This window comes from Ursus americanus, chromosome 16, assembly GCF_024610735.1.
Source record: "Ursus americanus isolate L20-20 chromosome 16, mUrsAme1.1.p, whole genome shotgun sequence".
NCBI classification, from domain to species: domain Eukaryota; kingdom Metazoa; phylum Chordata; class Mammalia; order Carnivora; family Ursidae; genus Ursus; species Ursus americanus.
This window is the reverse complement of record NC_142142.1, coordinates 34,142,100-34,161,715: the sequence shown is the minus strand read 5'-3', so window position 1 is coordinate 34,161,715 and position 19,616 is coordinate 34,142,100. Positions and strand designations below refer to the sequence as shown.

General features: G+C 35.5%; 1 non-coding gene across 1 annotated transcript; it reads left to right on the top strand.

Annotated features, from left to right (window-relative positions):
* Positions 1-722: 722 nt before the first annotated feature.
* On the top strand, positions 723-849 carry LOC123787909 (small nucleolar RNA SNORA72). The gene has a single exon (XR_006778363.1). It is a non-coding gene; the product is annotated as a small nucleolar RNA SNORA72 (small nucleolar RNA).
* Positions 850-19,616: the final 18,767 nt, after the last annotated feature.

Genomic DNA, 19,616 nt, shown 5'->3' with positions numbered 1-19,616 from the left:
TTTGTAGCTGAAATCTAGCACAGTTACGTTACCTACTACTTCTATTTTCCTCTCCTTTCCAAGCCTCATTTTTGTTTTTCTAATTTTTTGTCCTTCTTATAGTTATATTTCTTTACTGTAAAAATCATACACATCTCTACTTTTAGTCCATAATTGTTAAAAATTATCTACTAATACCTGGCTACGTAAGAAGCAGAAGTTAACTAATCCACACCTTCTCTCCTCTGCTTCTCCTCTTTCTGACTTTTGTCGGTTATGACATGAAGTAGACATTTTCAGGGTTCTGTGATTTATAACATTCATGTTCTGTAACTAAACTTAACTCTCTTGAATATTTAGCCTACTCTTCATTCCAAAGATAGGTAACTAATGAAAACAATATTATGAATAGATAAAATATACCCCTAAATAAACAATACTATGATTTGACGAAAAGAAATTCAATTCTATTTCATGAAATCTTGTCATTCAGATAAGAATTTTCTACAAGCCTAGCTAAAAAGAATTCTCTTCTCTTATACTCAAAAATTTGCTGAAAATTATATCACCTTTCAGCTTATCTCAAATTACATACATAATTTCATTATTTTTTCAGGGCTTTTTTTATATTTTAAATGTTTTCCAGAATTCTATTATTTTGTTTGTTTCTTATTGGTAAAGGAAACATATGAAGATCTTTATTTTCCTAATCACACAATTTACTGATTAAACCCACTTTCTTCATGCATATATTCTTGCTGTTCTAATTTTGCAATAATCAGGGCAGGCTAAACATATATTAAGACCATGCATGTGTCCCCAGACCTACTTCTTCCCCTAGGTCTGGTTTTATAAATGCTGGTGATAAACCAAGTCTGATTTTATATGATGCATCCTCTGTGGGAAATGTCTGTGACTCTAGGTATCTGATCATTCTTGAGAAATAACAGCACAGTTAATATAATATCTTTTGAAGATAACCATTGCTAATTTGATGATTACCAATTGCCATTAAAAGAATTATGGGAGGGGAGCCTGGGTGGCTCAGCCTTTAAGCGTCTGCCTTCAGCTTAGGTCGTGATCCCAGGGTCCTGGGATCGAGCCCCACATCGGGCTCCCTGCTTGGCGGGAAGCCTGCTTCACCCTCTCACACTCCCCTTGTTTGTGTTCCCTCTCTTGATGTCTCTGTCAAATAAATAAGTAAAATCTTTAAAAGAAATGAATTATGGGGGGGGGACCCACTTTCTTCTTGCAGACAACTTTATTAATTCACTTCTTAGTCTAGTTTGGATCTATTGCTTTCTTGGCCAACTGCACATTGTCCTCTCTGGTTTTAACTATTCGGTTTCCTACTTTAATTCCTACTGGACTTGTATTAAATATTTTTTTATAGCTTGGATGTATTTACCATTTTACTCAAATATATATTTAAGAAAACTTTTTGAAATAAGTATCTATGAGACATAAAATATCTGAGTCTTTTTTTTTTTTTTTAACTGACAACTAGATTTGGAATTACAAGCTAAAGATCATTTAACTCTGAACTTTGAAGGTAAGGCCCCATTATCATAAAGCTTGGTATGGGTGGTAGCCAAATGTGATCCCAATCTGAGTTCTTATTCTTGGAATATTTTTTCCATTCTGAAAGCTCTCGTAATTTCTCTTCAAATTCAGAAATTTTGCCGTAAGACTCTAGGTTTAAATCTTTTCATCCCATTCTATTTGATGGTTAGCAAATTCTTAAATAAAAAAATGGCTTAAGATCATCTAAATTATATTCTTTTATAATTTTATAATTTTTATAATTTTATTTTTCTCTTAAAATTTCTGTGTTAATTCCAGAATTTCTATTTAATGGATGTAGGAATACCTACCTTGATCCTTTGTATTCCTTCATTTCTTTCATATTCTCCATATGCTGAGACAGCTCATCATTCGGTCATTCAAGATGAACAATTTGATTTAAACCAGATCTATTTTGTTATTTAGCCATTCTATGGGCTTTCATAAATTTTAGGAATCACATTTGAAATTTCCAAGAGATTTACTTTTATGTAATAACTTTTTCTTCCATTGCAGTATTTACTTTTTATTGATTATTATAATTTTTAAAGTTCCCTTCTGTTCCTTAAAATGTCTCTGGTTCTTTTTTTTTTTTTTCCTTGTGTCAGTTCTTCCTTTCATTGATCTTTTCTCTTGCTCACCATTGTGTTTCCTCAAATGTTTGATGATGTTTGATGATTCTTGGTTAGACAGTCATGTTTATGGACAAGGGACTTCAGCAGCTAAGTAAAGAGAGATGGCATGGGTATTCCCTGTAGGTTTGTTGGTCTGTCTCTGAAGTCCTGTCCTCTCTGTGGGAAAGTTGCCTATAGCATTTGTGTGGCATATTGAACGGCAGACACCGTATCAGGGTGACCCAGGGCAACTGTTAAGTACCTGGGACTCTTGAACCAGACTCTCTTCCTGTCTCAGCTGTAATACTTTCTAGCTGTGTGAACTTAGGCAAATTACTTAATATTTTTGTGCCCCAGCCAGTTTCCTTATCTCTTAGATGACAATGATAATGTGACTTACCACAGGGCTCTTATGAGAATGAATGAGCTCATTTAATTTATGTGAAGAATTCAGAAAAGTATTGGCAATATTATTAGGAGGCATAGGATGCCAAGAGTAGTCAGATGAGCGGGGGCTCTATCGGATGTGAAAATAGAAGGGCGAGATCAGGAAGAGAGCGGCTGGCAACATTGCCTTGCCTTTGATCTTCCACTGTCCCCACCCATGTTAAGTTTCCTTTATGCTGCTTTGATCTTTTTTGCTACTCTCTTAGGCAAAAAGACTCATGGCAGTTTCCCCCCAGGCAAACAATGTAGTTTCTACAGGGAGCAGTTGTATGGGTTTATCCTGGGACAAATGCTAGACACCGCTTCCTCTGTTTGTGGGCGCCTGTAGGAGAGGAGGTGGCACCTGATGAAGCTCTTCGATAGGCAGTCACTAATGATCTTGGTTACGGGCAAATATTTTATGTTTTTCTGTAGCTGCAGTTCTTGCTTTGAGCCTCTTTCAAGCCCACTAGGGAGAAGAGCTCTTTCTTTTGCTGATCATATTTTAGGCTTCAACTCCTTCTGCTTTGGTTTCTCAGTCAATATAATCGCATCCAATTATAGATTGCTCTAAAGAATCAACTTCTCTGATGTGCTAATGAGAGGTATTTTGTTTTCAGGGTTGCTTATGATTATGACCATCTATGCATCCTTAGTACCATTTCATAGTTAGGAAGAGGGGAAAAAAAAACCCATATGTTCAGTGTGTCATCTTTAGCCAGAACTCCTACACAGATGTAAACTTAGGCAAAAATAACATTGCTTCTTAAGAACAAAAATAACATTTTGATAATTATAAGACTTTTTTTCCAGTTTACAGTAACACCCCCAAATAAATGTATTTATTTCTTCTTTGTAATTTCCTTTTTACCATAAAAGTATATGATTTTAAGACTTATCTTTCTGTACTCATTAGAGTATACAGTGTGAGAAATTATGATGCCCTCATAAAACAACTTATATTAATGAAAATAATGTCTAAAACCGTCTTTGAATTTAGCTGAAAAGATGTGTGATCAACAAAATGAGATGTTTTCTGTAATCCATTTCATTCTCTGGAGAAGATATTATCATTGTGGAAAGTTCATACAGGAAGATAACAGGAGAAAGACAAACAAAACAAAACAAAAAACAAGAAACCCTGAGATTTCAATCCTGCAAGACAGGATCCATGATTCCATATAAGATAAAATAAATCTTTGGGGGCGCCTGGGTGGCACAGCGGTTAAGCGCCTGCCTTCGGCTCAGGGCGTGATCCCGGCGTTATGGGATCGAGCCCCACATCAAGCTCCTCCGCTAGGAGCCTGCTTCTTCCTCTCCCACTCCCCCTGCTTGTGTTCCCTCTCTCACTGGCTGTCTCTATCCCTGTCAAATAAATAAAGAAAATCTTTAAAAAATAAAAATAAAAAATAAATCTTTGGTACTAATACAAATAAACAATTAAGTTGACCACCGAAGATCTTGAAGATACAGACAGTAGAGTGAGAGTGAGTGCTAGCAAAGTGAGGGCTGCATTTCTGTTCTGTGTGTGTGGTCAACAAATATTATTACATCTGAATCTTACCAGTGAGTCAGTGATATCTGGGTAATGTCTCCTTGTCACTCTGCATCAAGTTCTCACTTTAGGAATCAAAGGCAAAGATGGCAGAATCACTGGAAATTACCAAATATTATATAAGTAGCAGCATATACACACACACACACACACACACACACACACACACACACACACACACACACACCCATTATCGTATACTTTTACTATAGTAAATAATTATACAGAAGTTAGGTTGCCATATTACAAAGAAAGAGCTTTAAATTATTCAGGAGACATTTTTTTCATGTGCCTCTCCCCTTAGCACATACGCCTTGCTGCTTAAGAACAAAATCATTGTTCCCACGAAGAATTCAAATGAGATTAACTTTTTTTTTTTTTTAAAGATAGCGTTAATTGACCATTCCTGGTTGCAAAGGATTAATGGTGCTGGTCAGGCATAAAGTAGGTTCAGTCAGCTGTGGAAGCTTTTTCAAACAGCCCTGCCAACATAGAGAGCCAGTCACCAAAGCTTCTCCCCTCCTCTAGCCCTTTAAACAGGCACTGACCTTTATAGCAAAAACTCAATGTGGGTGGAGGGCTGATGCATTAAGAAAAACAAAAATGAAAACAAAACAGGATGAATTCAACAAAAACGTGTCCAATTGTGCCAGAGATGGAATTTTCATCTCTATTCCATAATTATGGTCAAGTGGTTTAAGTGAGCTTTATGAAAATAAACACCAATATCCCCACATTATCCAAAGTGGGGGTGGGGGGAGGAAGAACTCCAGATGCTGCTAATTATGCTGATATTTCACGATATCAAGGCTTATAGAGGATTATAGGAAGCAAAATTATCAAGTAAGCAAGTACATTAAATGGACAAAGATTTCCATATAGTATACGTACAAAAATCAATTTACAAAACTTTGCAGTCTTGTTTGGAATCTAAAATGAAATACAGTGCTGTTTTTGAGACTGTACTTTCTCACTGCACAAGGCAAATTAGGCACCTTTTAATTGTAGTGGTATTTGCTCTGCTCAAATAAATTAAAGTTTTCATCCACTGATTCATTTGACATAAGCACGCTTCAGTGAGCAAAGTGAAATGGAGAAGGGATAGGAAGTCCAAGGAAGAGAGGAGCTTTCAAAGACGTATTTGACAGTTTATCAAGGGGCAGGGAAAGGTACCTCATTTTATACACACACACACACACACACACACACACACACACACACACACACACACTTAGACATCCTACCAAACAACCGTAAAGACTATATAACCTCTTTCTTTCCCTTTCCCTCCATCCTTCCTCCCTGCCAAATAAGACTATTATTCCTGAAAAAAAAAATTATTTAGGTCAACTAGTTAATCCCTTGTATGCTATACTCAAAGAACTGGACAGGGAAGCCAAGAAAAAATGATTTTCTAAATGCATACTACTACGAAATAAATATGTTATTTTGTGTATGTGCACATGTTCTGAAGGTGCCGACTCCGTGACGGCTTCAGGTTTGTACAAAGAGAGAAGCATGCACGGCACCTGCCAGCTTCTGCTGACAGCAGGAGTAACTCTTAACAAAGCAAATGTTCTGCTGATGTTGGGGAAATCTAAGAGAGATTGACATTTTGCTCCGGAAAAAAGGGAAGATGTGGATTATTTTTTTTACTTTATGTCAGCATATCTGTGCGGAATCCACTTATATGGGGCTCATGGCTTTAATTGCTCGAAATAGAACATCTGGGGTTGTCTATCCCATTTTATCATACAGACGGCTATCAATCACATGAAAGAATTACACCTACTAAAGGTTTATCTGTGGACAGACTGTGATAAAATCAATTCCTTGGAGGTCATTAAATCTGCATATGCAAGAGGTACATCGTTGGGCAGAACTGCATGAGAGTTATATCTGGTTTTGCATATACTAATTAAAAAATAGCAACAATAACAGCTGATGTTTACTGAGAACTTATTTGTGTCAAGCGCTGTGTAAAGTGCTTTAAATGCCTCCTGTCACTTCGTCTTCAATTCCACCCTATGGGGCAGACATTATTACATTCCTCATTCCTGATGATGAAATACAACTAGAGTGGTTAGTGATTTGCATGAGCTCAGGCGGGCGGTAACTGGCAAGGCCAGGATGGAAACTTGGACCCTTTCCTCCCAGAGCCTGTGTTCTAATACACTGCATAATACCACATCCTACTAAATTTTGGCCAAGTTACTTTACATGTCTCTCTAAAAGACACTGTAATTTTTATAATTTGTCATAGAGGAGTTCTCCACTCTGGGGATTTTGCTGTCTCAGTAAGACCTAAAGCTATACTGAGTCCTCACTACAGAGGACAGCTCTAAGAAGCTCTAAGTGTTGAATAATGTATGCAATTGTCAAATCACTATGAAATTAATTAATCACACCTGAAATTAATATATCATTGTATGTCAACTACACTTCAATAACAAATTTTTAAAAATGCATCAAATAAAATGAGATTAATTGGTGGGTGGATAGAGGGAGGGTTTGATGGAAAGTGTGACAAAGCAAGTTTAGTAAAACATTAATTGTAGGATCCGGATGATACTAAATGAGTATTCACCTAAAAACTTTTTGGTTTGAAAAGGTTCTTAGTGAAATTTGGGAGAAATGAAGTTATTGGGGGTGAGGACATTGAGCAAGGAAGTCACAAAAAAAAAAAGCCCCCCAAAGAAATGGATTTTGAAGAATAATCTGAGAAAGGGCAGAATGACTATATGTCAGTAACAGAAGGCAGAAATATTTTCTTTGAATGAACATTGTAGAGATAATACAAACAGAGATCTCATATGCAGAGTGAGGATAATTAAAAAGAAGCATCAGACAGCCATTTGACAAAGTGTCGTATTTCAAAGTGGTAACAAAACCAATGTTCATTCTATCGAAATATCTTGTCATTTTCTTTTACAGCATTTTGGTTACAGACGCTTATATGGAGATTAAATATATGTTTGTGTAAAGGGTTTTCTACAGGTTTGTATAAAGGGTCTGTGTTTTATATACAGTTAATATGCCCTCGTATGTTATACCTATAATTGTATCTTGTTATACGGGGGGATGTTGGTGAACCATAGGGTTAGTATATAGAATTCTCTTTTTAGGTATATGTAGAATGTTTTGCATTCTGAGTAAAATTCTTTAATTAAATAATTGGATCTTGTTTTGTTACATTTCTGCATAAATGTGTACAGCGTTATTATATTTAAAATGTGTCCATCTCTTGTTCCAAGACGATGTTGACGATTTAATCCTTTCTTCTGGCTTCGGTATTTGTACACTGCATGTGTTTGCATGCAGGATCGTTCTACCTCCAACAAAGCTGGTAAATTATAATGCTAACCAGATCTTAGTGTCTCTGACATTGTCTGCTTTTGCAGACGAGGAGCTCAGAATAGCAGTAATTTGCTAACGCCCTGTGACTGGCTCACAAACAGAGTCTTTGGCAGGGACAAGTGGAAGTGAGCAGGGGTGGGTGCCACTGTAGAGAGAGCCCAGAGGGAAGAGCTCTCCCCTCCATGACAGGATTCATGATGTGGGAAACTAGTCATTAAACTGTGTGCACACTGCATACTTAGGCAGGGCCATCCCCTCTTTTCAGGAGAATTTTCCTTGCTGTTTTAAGAGCATGAGTTCACAGTTAATCTGTATACAGACCTATAGCAAGAACTGTTGGACAAATGGCGGCATTCTATCTGCCCACATGGGCAGAAGAGGTACCAGCAGAATCCACAGAATTTCCAGTGTCATCTGAGGACCCTGTGGTATAAGGGAAATAACTCGAAATAATAAACCCCAACACTCTAGAGTGTGAATCAGAAGGAAAACAACATGCTGAAGTCATGGAATTAGTCTTTGGATAGTTGTCATTATGAAATCTGAAGTGATGGCACTCTGTGTTCCATTTACTATCAACTGGAAATACTTGAATACCTAGCCCACTTTGTGACTGCTATCTGCTATTTTATATTATTCTGATTCCTTTAAATAATCCTGAGGTTTACTTATATTTTCCACATTTTATGAAGAAGTTAACTGAGACTCAGCGTCATGAAGTAATTTGCCCAAGGTCGTAGAGTTATTAGTGGTGGTGGGATCCTTACCTAAATGCATCTGATGCCAAACCCTGGAGTCTTTTGATTATGTCATATTATTTCATTGCTAGAAAGAGAAGATTATTTATTAGCTGCTTGATTTTCCTTTTAAAGTTTTCCCTGTACAACTCTTCTGCCTGATACACTGCGTGAGTGCACTTCTGAAAAATGCTTTGCATTTCTGAGTAAAACTTACCACTCTTTATAATAAATACTCTGACCTTATTTAAATGGTGCATATAATAATAGGGAGCCTAGTTCTTTTAGCTGGAGCCATGTAAAGCTATAGCTAACTTTGTTCCCAATATTTCAAGAACTAAAACATTTGGGACAAATCAGTGATTTTTATATGTTAACGCAAAATTTTGAAATAATTGGTATTGCATGGGCATGATTTATGTTTCATTATATGGACCTTGGCATATTTTAACAGCTCTTGTATTATGTACTAGTCTGTTTGACAGCCCTAAGAAAGAAAGAACATACTGATAAAAAAATTTTTTTTCAAATAACAAAAAACCCCCACAAATCAATCCTAGAATTATGTGGCCAAAAGACACATTGAGCATAAATTCACAAATGAAAACATTTTCAAATGTCATCTTCATGGTGAAATTTGCCTCTCCTGAGATTTCACTGATACTATTCCTTGTTCTTTAAGTTTGATTTCTTTTTTAATTTTTCTTTTATTAAGACTCTCTGTTTCAACAGGAGTTGAGAGAGTCAGCTTTGCTATCACTCTTCCTGTTCTTAGGACAGGTAGCCTATTATGCAGATCTCTGTGATCTTCAAAAGAAGAAAAGAAAACCAAGAAAAGAATGTGGGAAGGCATTAGGGACTGTGAGAGTTCTCTGAACTAGGCAAATTGTGACTGAAAAAGAATCACAGTCAAATGTTCAGGGTTATTCTATTCTTGTAAGATTAGTTCTTCGGTTTTTGAAATGTGCACTTCTTATCTTGCAAATTGCATGAGTACAAAAGAACCAGACACTTGTCTTTCAATGTGACAAGAATTTTGGAAAACATTACCCCTTGAGAATGCTGAGCAAAATTATTAATATTAAAACACAACTTTTTCTGAGTCTAAGTTTTTTGGTATTTTTTTTTTTTACTGAAATGCCGTCTGCACCACCTTTTGAAATTCATCTTATCTTGCAAAACCCAGCTTCTATGCTGTAACCTCCGTGTGATGCTTCCCTCATTTGCCTTCCCCACCCCCAGTCTACTTCCACCAGACAGAATTAATTACAACTTCTTTTTCTTTCTCCCAGTATGTAACTAGTCCTTCCATTTAGTACTATTTAACTCTGCTTTGTATTATAGTCAGTTGTAGGTCTGTTTTCTGTAGTCCTTGAAAGTCATCTTTTTACCTAAGTCCACCCACCTACAAATCTTAAGTGCCTGGCATACAGTGGCTGCATGGTTTTTGCTAATTTTAAATTGAATTGAATTATAATTTCCAGCTAAATCTTAGGTCATTTTTACAAAGCATAAAGCACCGAACTGAGGTTATTTAGCAAGTCTGGGTGTTAAAGTTCTGTGTTCCCATGTGTCCAAAACCTCCCTGCAAATTAGTGATGAAACCACTTCAAAAGCTTCCTGGGAAGCTTTGTAGTAATACACACTCATGGACCTCAAACTCCATTGCACCATCTAATCCTATTTTCAATATGATCCCCTTTAGCTATTGATACACATCCAGGTTTGTCAACCACTGGTTGTGGGTAAAGAAAAAAAAATGTTTTAAATATATAAATATATGAAATACATAAATGTTTTAATATATATACATGTTTTAATATATATAAATGTTTTAATGTAATTTTATATGTGTGTATCTATCTATATCTATCTATATCTATAATTTTCTGCTTGCCAGCCTAAACTCACACAGTAGTTTTCAAACTTCAATATGCATCAGAATAACTTAGGGAGCTGGAAAGTATATTAGTTTATGGGTTATGGCTTTACCAACTGTGATTGCTTTCCATTTGATCTTGGGTGGAGACAGCAGAGTAGCTCTGGAAGTAATTCTTTTTTTTTAAAAGATTTTATTTATTTATTCGACAGAGATAGAGACAGCCAGCGAGAGAGGGAACACAAGCAGGGGGAGTGGGAGAGGGAGAAGCAGGCTCCTAGCAGAGGAGCCTGATGTGGGGCTCGATCCCATAATGCCGGGATCACGCCCTGAGCCGAAGGCAGACGCTTAACCGCTGTGCCACCCAGGCGCCCCTCTGGAAGTAATTCTTAATCACAACCAGTGTTGAAAACATTCACTTCAATTAAAATAAGATAGTCAAAATATCTTCACATGGCACTCAGGATACTTCAAATTTGAACCCCAATCATTGCTCCAGCTTTTTTTCTTATAAGACATTAAACACTATGCATGAGTCTGATTAGGCTACTTATAGTTTCCTAAACAAGAAATAGTCTTCATTCTTCCCAGTAATTAAATGTAATTCTCCTTTCCCAGGATACTCTTGTATCTCATCACCTGTATTCAATGAAGTTGTAATTATGGCTCAAGATCTGGTGCTAAAGGATACCCAATGCTGTAAAGCCATTTCCTTCCATTAGAATTAATTACCCCCTTCATTACGCTCCCAAAGAGGGTTTATACTTCTTGTAGCATCCATTTCCTGATATCATAATGTTTTGTTGGCCTCTCCCATTTAAAGACTGTGAACTTATTGAAGCACATATTCATACATATTCACACACGTTTCATTTTTATATCACTATCTTTTTGAATACTAATAGGCACATGATAAATGTTCAATAAATATTTGTTGAATTTCATTAAAGATGTTTTACAATCTAGTACATGCACATATTTAACAAGAGAGTTGACATTATAAGTGCTAATTATGAATCTATAATAATTAGCAGTAAGTTTGGAAGTATCAGACAAATGGATCTTAATTACGATAGTGTGCATGTTTTTAAAATAATAGTTTGGTAATTTTTGCATCTACTTTTCCAAATAATAGCTATATTTCTCTAATTGATTACTTTAATTCCTCTTATCAGTCAGCCAAGAAAGCAAGAGCATCCATTTATATCTTAAGCCCTCTATGACATGTATTTCCATAAAAATCAATCAAATTAGAAAGGTGAGTCTAAGTGTTTGTTTTAATTGGCACTTTATAAATGTTTGTTAAATGTATGACTGAATAAATTATTATTCTGGAACTATGTCTAAACTGACAAATCAGGTGGTTGCAAAGAGAAAAGATTGGTGAAATGTTTAAAGCTTTAAAAAAATTTAATGTAACTTTTTGCTATGCTCATGTTTTGCAAAAATGTGATTTAAGATGCCTCATAATAATCCAGTCATTTTTAAGGGGGAGAGGAATTCTTACATCATAGTTTATTAGCAGTAATGGAAACAGATTATACAAATTATTTTATGATATTAGAAATCTTTTGAAGTAATGTATCTTTAAATGTTTTGTAGTCAATGACAAAGGCTTTGTTTTATATAAAGATATTTATAATGCTATTGAAATTGAATTTAAAATATACATTGTTGTTATGTTTATTTCCTTTGACTCATCATTTAGGGCAAATGTCATTGAATTGTTTATCATCTAAGATCTCTACCTTTGAAAGCACTATTTTTTTTTTAATGATTTTTTATTATATTATGTTAGTCACCATACAGTACATCCCCGGTTTCCGATGTAAGGCTCGATGATTCATTAGTTGTGTATAACACCCAGTGCACCATGCAATACGTGCCCTCCTTACTACCCATCACCGGTCTATCCCATTCCCCCACCCCCCTCCCCTCTGAAGTCCTCAGTTTGTTTCTCATAGTCCATAGTCTCTCATGTTTCATTCCCCCTTCTGATTACCCCTGCTTTCTTTATCCCTTTCTTCCCCTACCGATCTTCCTAGTTCTTATGTTCCATAGATGAGAGAAATCATATGATAGTTGTCTTTCTCTGCTTGACTTATTTCACTTAGCATTATCTCCTCCAGTGCCGTCCATGTTGTAACAAATGTTGAGAACTCGTTCTTTCTTTTTTTTTTTTTTAATGATTTTTTATTATATTATGTTAGTCACCATACAGTACATCCGAGAACTCGTTCTTTCTGATAGCTGAGTAATATTCCATTGTATATATGGACCACATCTTCTTAATCCAGTCATCTGTTGAAGGGCATCTCGGCTCCTTCCACGATTTAGCTATTGTGGACATTGCTGCTATGAACATTGGGGTGCATATGGCCCTTCTCTTCACTACGTCTGTATCTTTGGGGTAAATACCCAGTAGTTGAAAGCACTATTTCTGATAATCCCCAAGATGAACGCTATAACCCAATTCATCAACTTGAAGGAATAAAATTTCTAAAATCTACCAATCATTAATTTTGAGTGACCACAGTGATCATCCAGCAAATCCCACTCATTTTATAAAAGAGGAAATAGAGACCAAGGAGATCTGTGACCCACCAAAGGTCATACGGAAAATCAATGGCAGAGCTGGGACTGGAATTCAGGATCCCAGTGATTCACGTAGTGCTCTTTCCTTAATTATGCTGTCTTTTGTTTCTGTTTCCATTTGCATGAGAAAAACCATTGACCTGGGTGGTACTCGAGTCTCATCCATACTCAGTGTCTTGCTATTCTGTGGCCTTAGAGTCTTCTTGAAACTCACTGTTGGAGGAACAAATCTTGTTGACTTATGTTGTTATTTTTATTTCAAAGTTTATGTTTGGGAGGAGAGCTTGGAAACAAATATTAGCTTATGTTACTTCTAAGAGTATGCCTGGGAGGGGCTCCCACAGTTTACATTACGCATAGCAGTATTTGTTGGATATTTTGAAGCAGTAACTACTATATTACTTTTGGAATAAAAGTATTTAAACTGAGATAAACAACAACAGAAAAAGTTTATTCTTGCTTGGAACCCTCATTACTCCTGGTGGTCCCTGGGTTGATTTTTGTAATACGTTAGATGGTTTGCTTCTTGTAGGAACTCATGGAAGAAATAAGAATTAAGAAGAAGACCTCTGTATTTACACTGCATTTTATTGTATGAAATTACAAATACTCCATTAACTATATAAATATTTCTCCTAAATTTTCAATATCTTTTCTTTATTGATTCTTTCCACTCAACCTGTAAACAAGATATTCTCATTCTGGAACAATTAAATGAAACCAAGCACCCATTCCATCTCTTATTTACCCTTCCCCCATCTCCTGAGTCACTCTGGCTGTCATTGATTCTGTTACTACCTTATGCATTTACACATCCTCAGCATGCAATGATGCCTAGCACATAGTGGGCAAACAGGAAACACTTCGTAAGTACTCTCCTACTAAACTTTAGGTTGTTTGATAGAATTGTCTGTACTATTCACTTCTAATTAACATGAACTTGCAAATAAACAAGGACAGTGATGCAATTAATCAGAAGCTCCTTATAAAATAGCACAAGCTTCAGATCACTTCTATGAATTTGAAAGAGTTTTATATTTATTCAGACGGAAAAGAGTAATTCCAGATTTCCTATTAGGCAATCCCATAGAACCATGACTTTCCTTTATCAGAAATTATCAAGATGAAATTTAAAATGTTTTGTAAGATCCTTTGGTTAATATCAGTCTCTCCAGGTAGTATGAAAGCTTTATGAGGACAAGAAAACCACCCAACTTGTTTCATGTTTGACTGAGAGTTCCTTGGGGACAAGGACTCTACCTGGCACAGAGTAGGAGCTCAACAATTCTCTAGTGAATGAATGAATGAATATACTGAGAAGATTTCAGTAGGTCACAATACTAAAGTTAAAAATTATATTTATTTTTTTTCAAAATATTTTTTAAAAGATTTTATTTATTTATTTCAGAGAGACAGCAAGCATGGGGGTTGGGCAGAGGGAGAAGCAGAACACTTGTTGAGCAGGGAGCCCGATGTAGGACTCGATCCTAAGACCCTGGATTCATGACCTGAGCTGAAGGCAGTAGCTTAACCTACTGAGCCATCCAGGCACCCCAAAAGCTAAATTTAGAAGAGGATATTCAGTATATCTGGCAATTAGATTAAATGTTGTACGAGTAATTTAGAAAACTCTCTGATGACTCTTGTGAATTGAAAAGTATCTTACCCTTGAAATTGATTCATTTGTAAATAAATTTATTAGCAAATAATTTCAAATATCCAAAGCTTTCATATGGCTAGCTTTTCAAAGGGATTGTGTATGCTTTTGTAAGTTTTCCCTTTTTTCATTCTTTTCTTAAAAAATTTTATTTATTGGAGAGAGAGAGAGTGGGGGGGGGAGAGGGAGGCAGGCTCCCCGCTGACCAGGGAGCCCAAGGACACAGGTCTTGATCCTAGGACCCTGTGATCACCACTTGAGGCAGAGGCAAAGGATTAACTGACTGAGCCAGCCAGGTTCTCTTCCTTTTTCATTCTTTTAAGCGAAAAGCTGAAGAGAGACACAACCATTACTTCCTTATGTCTTAAATCCCAGCACGTTATATCAAGCTATATATTCATTCGGGGTGGAAAAGAAATACTTTTGCTCTGTGCTTTGGATTTACATTAAAGCCACAAAAACAACAAGATTTATACTGAATCTATTAATTAGATCAAAGCCCTTCCATCCTGTTTTTAGGACTAGTGTTTATATTTGTCACGTTTCAGTCTATTTCATCTCATACAGATCTGGGAGTCTGTACTAGTGAAAATACACAAGCACCCTTTCTGTTTTAGGACACTGTTATTTTGGCACAGTTCTGTCAGGATTTCTGTGATGTCCCTTTAAATACAAAAACCACATACACATATTATTTCGTGTTTCAAAAACTGTATTCCCCTCTTAATGCCTTAATATCTTTACCTTTGGGTTGTTAGTGCTTTAGTTTCACCTTCAAAATATTTTTTTTTCTTTTTATTAATTTATTTGGAAGGGCACATGCATTTATGTGGGTAGAGTTGAGAAATATTAATATTCAAATATGACTATTTTTAGTTGTGTTACTAGTCTTGTTGGTATCCTAGAATTTGACTGAGAAAATCCAGTACACAAACTGCATTGATTTCCACAGTGTGCAAGTGAGAAGAATATTCTTTCATTGACATTTGTATCTACGATCTTCTGAGCCTTAAAATGTTGGCAAAAATCTTCAGAGTAATTGACCTATGTCTTACTTTCATTCTTCATTCAAGTGCCCTTCTTGTAATGCCACAATATTGAACACTAGTATAACTTTTCATGTAAAAGACCCAAATTTTATTCATTAATTCTTACACTGATGATTTGAATCTGGGTAGCTGGTGGCATATTGGGATTGTTAAGGAAATGGTTAGCTCCAAGAATCTAGAGAAAATATTTGAAAAATTTTCCTTGGAGCTAAAAAATTTAAATAAATCTGTAATAACTGGAGACAAAATTTATACTAGATTGCCAGGAATATTTTCTTGAGTTACGATTTCATTGATGATATTAATGAAGCTAAAGGACACACTTATCAATGAAGGACTATAACTAGCCTAGGAAAACATGTTACAGAGAAGGCAATTTCTTTTGATATATGTGTATCAGGGTCTAGGGTAGAGAAATATAGGATAAAGGCAATCCTCTACCTATCATCTTTCATAATAAGTTAATGAGTTATATCCTGCCTGATATATCAATCTTATATGAATTCAACTATTTATAAGAACACTAAAAAGTAATTGATCACTTCTAAATATATTAATAAATTTTAGATTCTAGATCTTTAAGGCTTGGGCTACTCATGTACTACTGAACCATCACATGCCTCTATTTAAAATTAAAGTAGGATTATAAGTCATTAAAGTCCAATTGGCTCTTTAGTGTTTAAATAGATCAAATTGCAGAATTTAGCATATAACTTACAGGATACCTGTTCTGGTACATCTGGAAGAAAAATACGCTTTTTTGGAAAAAAGGTAAATCATAAAGAGTTCTATCCCATTACAATGCTCTATATTAAACACTAATTTGAATGTAATAAAGGCCACCAGGCTCTAAAAATTAATTAATTTAATTAAAATAGAATTAAAACATTATATCTCTCTCTTTGCTTTACAAGCTTTTTAAGTTTAGTAAGAAAGTTTGGCCTAGATTATTTAAATGTGTATATAAATTATTAGTTACATCATTCTTAGAGATAAAGGCTGGTTTTTATGGAAATATTTTGTGTTTAACTTGCTCAAGGTGACTAGGGCCCTGCATTACACACAGGAGGTGTGAACAGAATCAAATAAATTGTGAAAACAAGGATGAGTGGGTCACAATGTGAAGTGAAGATAGAAAACCCATGAGAAATATGGCTTAGTATCACCATGAGCTATACATAATTGATGCCAGTTTAGAGACACACCTTATTGAAAGCAGCAAAATGTGGGTGTGACTAGGTGGCTCAGTCAGTTAAGTGTCTGACTCTTGATTTCAGCTCAGGTCATGATCTCAGCGTTGTGGGACTGAGCTCTGTATCAGGCTCTGTGCTTAGTGGGGAGTCTGCTTGAGATTCTCTCTCCTCTCACTCTGCCCCTCTCACTGATAGTGCTCTCTCTCTCAAATAAACAAATAAATATTTAATTTTCTAAAGATTTTATTTATTTGACACAGAGAGAGAGCACAAGCAGGGGGAGCAACAGAGGGAGAAGGAGAAGCAGGTGCTCTGCTGAGCAGGGAGCCCGATGCAAGACTCCATCCCAGGACCCTGGGATCATGACCTGAGCAGAAGGCAGCTGCTTAACTAACTGAGCCACTCATGTGCCCCATAAATAAATCTCTAAAGAAAAAAAAAAAGAAAGAAAGAAAGTAGCAAAATGGACAAAATAATTTTCTAACCTCCCACTTTCTTATATCTTTTGGTCTTGATGGTGGCTTTGTCTGAAGGCTTACCTTCCAGATAAATATATAATAATTGTGTTATTATTAGGAGCTCTTTAGTTATCTCTTTAAAAGTTAGGTTCTTTAAGAAGAAGGGTGGTTTTAGCCATGGCAGAGTAACAGATATTGATTTACTCCAGGTTTAAACATGCATAGAATTAAGGAAAATTTATAAATGTTTTCCATTCACTTGACAACAAACAGCAGAAAGCTATAATTTTTGATAGAAGGGAAACACAAAGTGAGTTTCAAATTCAACCTGACCTTCTGACTTTTCTAAACCATGGCACAAAACGGTGAACCAAAGCAGATATCAGTAGTCTGTTTCAGTGAAGAGAAATCGAAGTTCAAGGCTGCTGAGGTAGGGGTATTCAGGGGGCAGGGTTTTAGAAAAGAGGAAGAGGCTCAGAGAAGTAGTGTAAAGTCTACATGGAGATTTTGTCAGAATACTAAACTGCATATACTTAAATGAAAATCTTTGAGGCTCAGCAAAGAACAGCTACCAGGAATCTTCGAGACAAGCATATATTCTGGAGGTTATACTATCCTTGGAGACAGTAGACATCTCAGAAGCAGAATGGAGGGACTTCCCTAAAGACAGCGGATAGCTCAAGTCCATGCGGTAGCAATCGTACTATTCCATATGTGCTTTAACAAAGCCTGAAAACAATCCTTGGAGGATCAAGCTGATCTATTACTAAATTTACTCCAAGAACAAATACCGAAGTAACTGCTATCAGAAAGAAATGCAGATCCACGCATGAACAACTTGTGATAGATTGGAATTTATGTATGTAAATATAAAATTTATTTCCTGTCTCTTATTTTTATAAAATACAACTGACTAAAGAAAAAGATAAATGAAAATGTGCTGTGGGGTTTATAATGTGTATAGAAGTAAAGTGTCTGATAATACAACATAAAGAATGGACAGGGTAAATGGAAGACCTCCGTTTTAAATTTTTAAATTATACATGATAACACAATATTCATTCAAAATGTACTTTAATAAGTTGGGGATGCATATAGCAATTACTAGAAAAAACATTAAAAAATAAGAAAGTACAACTAAAAAGCATATAGATAAGAATAGATTGCTAAATAATGAATAACAGGGCAGTTGAAAATGCTCTGTATGATATTTTACTGATGGATATAAGAAACTACACATTTGACTAAACCCATGGACTGCATACCTCCAAAAATGAACCCTAATGTAAACTATGGACTTTAGGTGATTATGATGTCTCAATAGATTTTATCGGTTGTAATAGATATAATGCTCTGATGGGGGATGTTGACAATGGGAGAAGCTATACGTGTGTGGGGACAGGGAATATATGGAACCTCTCTGTACCTTTCCCTTACTTGTGCTGTGAACCTAAAAATTGGTCTAAAAAAAAGCCTTAAAAATGAATAATCCAAAAGAAGGTAGAAAAAAATGAAAGAATAAGAGCTGTAATAAAGAATATATAAAAACAATAAAATAAATTTACACTCAATAATATTGAAGTAATCCCATTAAAAGCATTAAACAAACTAAACACACAAATTAAGAGACATATTTTTATACTGGTTAATAAAAAGCAAGATGTAACTACCTCTTAAATAGACGAATTTTAATTGTAAAGATACAGATAGATGAAAGCAAAATGATAAAAATAATATACCATAAAAACTCTCATTCTGAGAAATTTGGAGCGGCTACATTGTTTTCAGAATGAGATTTTAAAACATAAGTTATTACCAGAGATAAATAGGGCATTATAATGAAGGGTCAATTAATCAGAAATACATAAAAATCCTTTAAATGTATGCACTTAATAAAAGAACATCTATACGAATAAAAATAACACTAACAAAACTAAAGAGAGAAATTACTGACTCCTCAGTTATAAATTTCAATAGTCCTCCCTCAATAAATTAAAAAATAAAACAAGTAAATAAATAATTAGTAAGAACATAGAAGATTTAAACAAAACACACTTAATTTAATCAATGTTTATGGAACCTTACAAAATAAAAACTGAAAATTTTCAATACACGTTATTTTCAAGTTCACATGGATAACTCACCAAAACAGACCATATACTGGGTCGTAAAGTAAATCTATATACTTCAAAGGATTGAATTCATACACCACATGTTTTCTGACCATAACAGAATTAAACAGCAGACAATGACAAAAACATAATGGAAAATCATCACCACATATTTTGAAATTAAGCAACACATTTCTGAATAATCCATGAGCCAATGAAGGAATGACAGTGTAATTAGAAAATATTTTGAGTAGAATGATAATTTAAAAACAACATATCATAATATTAAAATACAGCTTCACGGGGCGCCTGGGTGGCACAGCGGTTAAGCGTCTGCCTTCGGCTCAGGGCGTGATCCTGGCGATCTGGGATCGAGCCCCACATCAGGCTCTTCTGCTATGAGCCTGCTTCTTCCTCTCCCACTCCCCCTGCTTGTGTTCCCT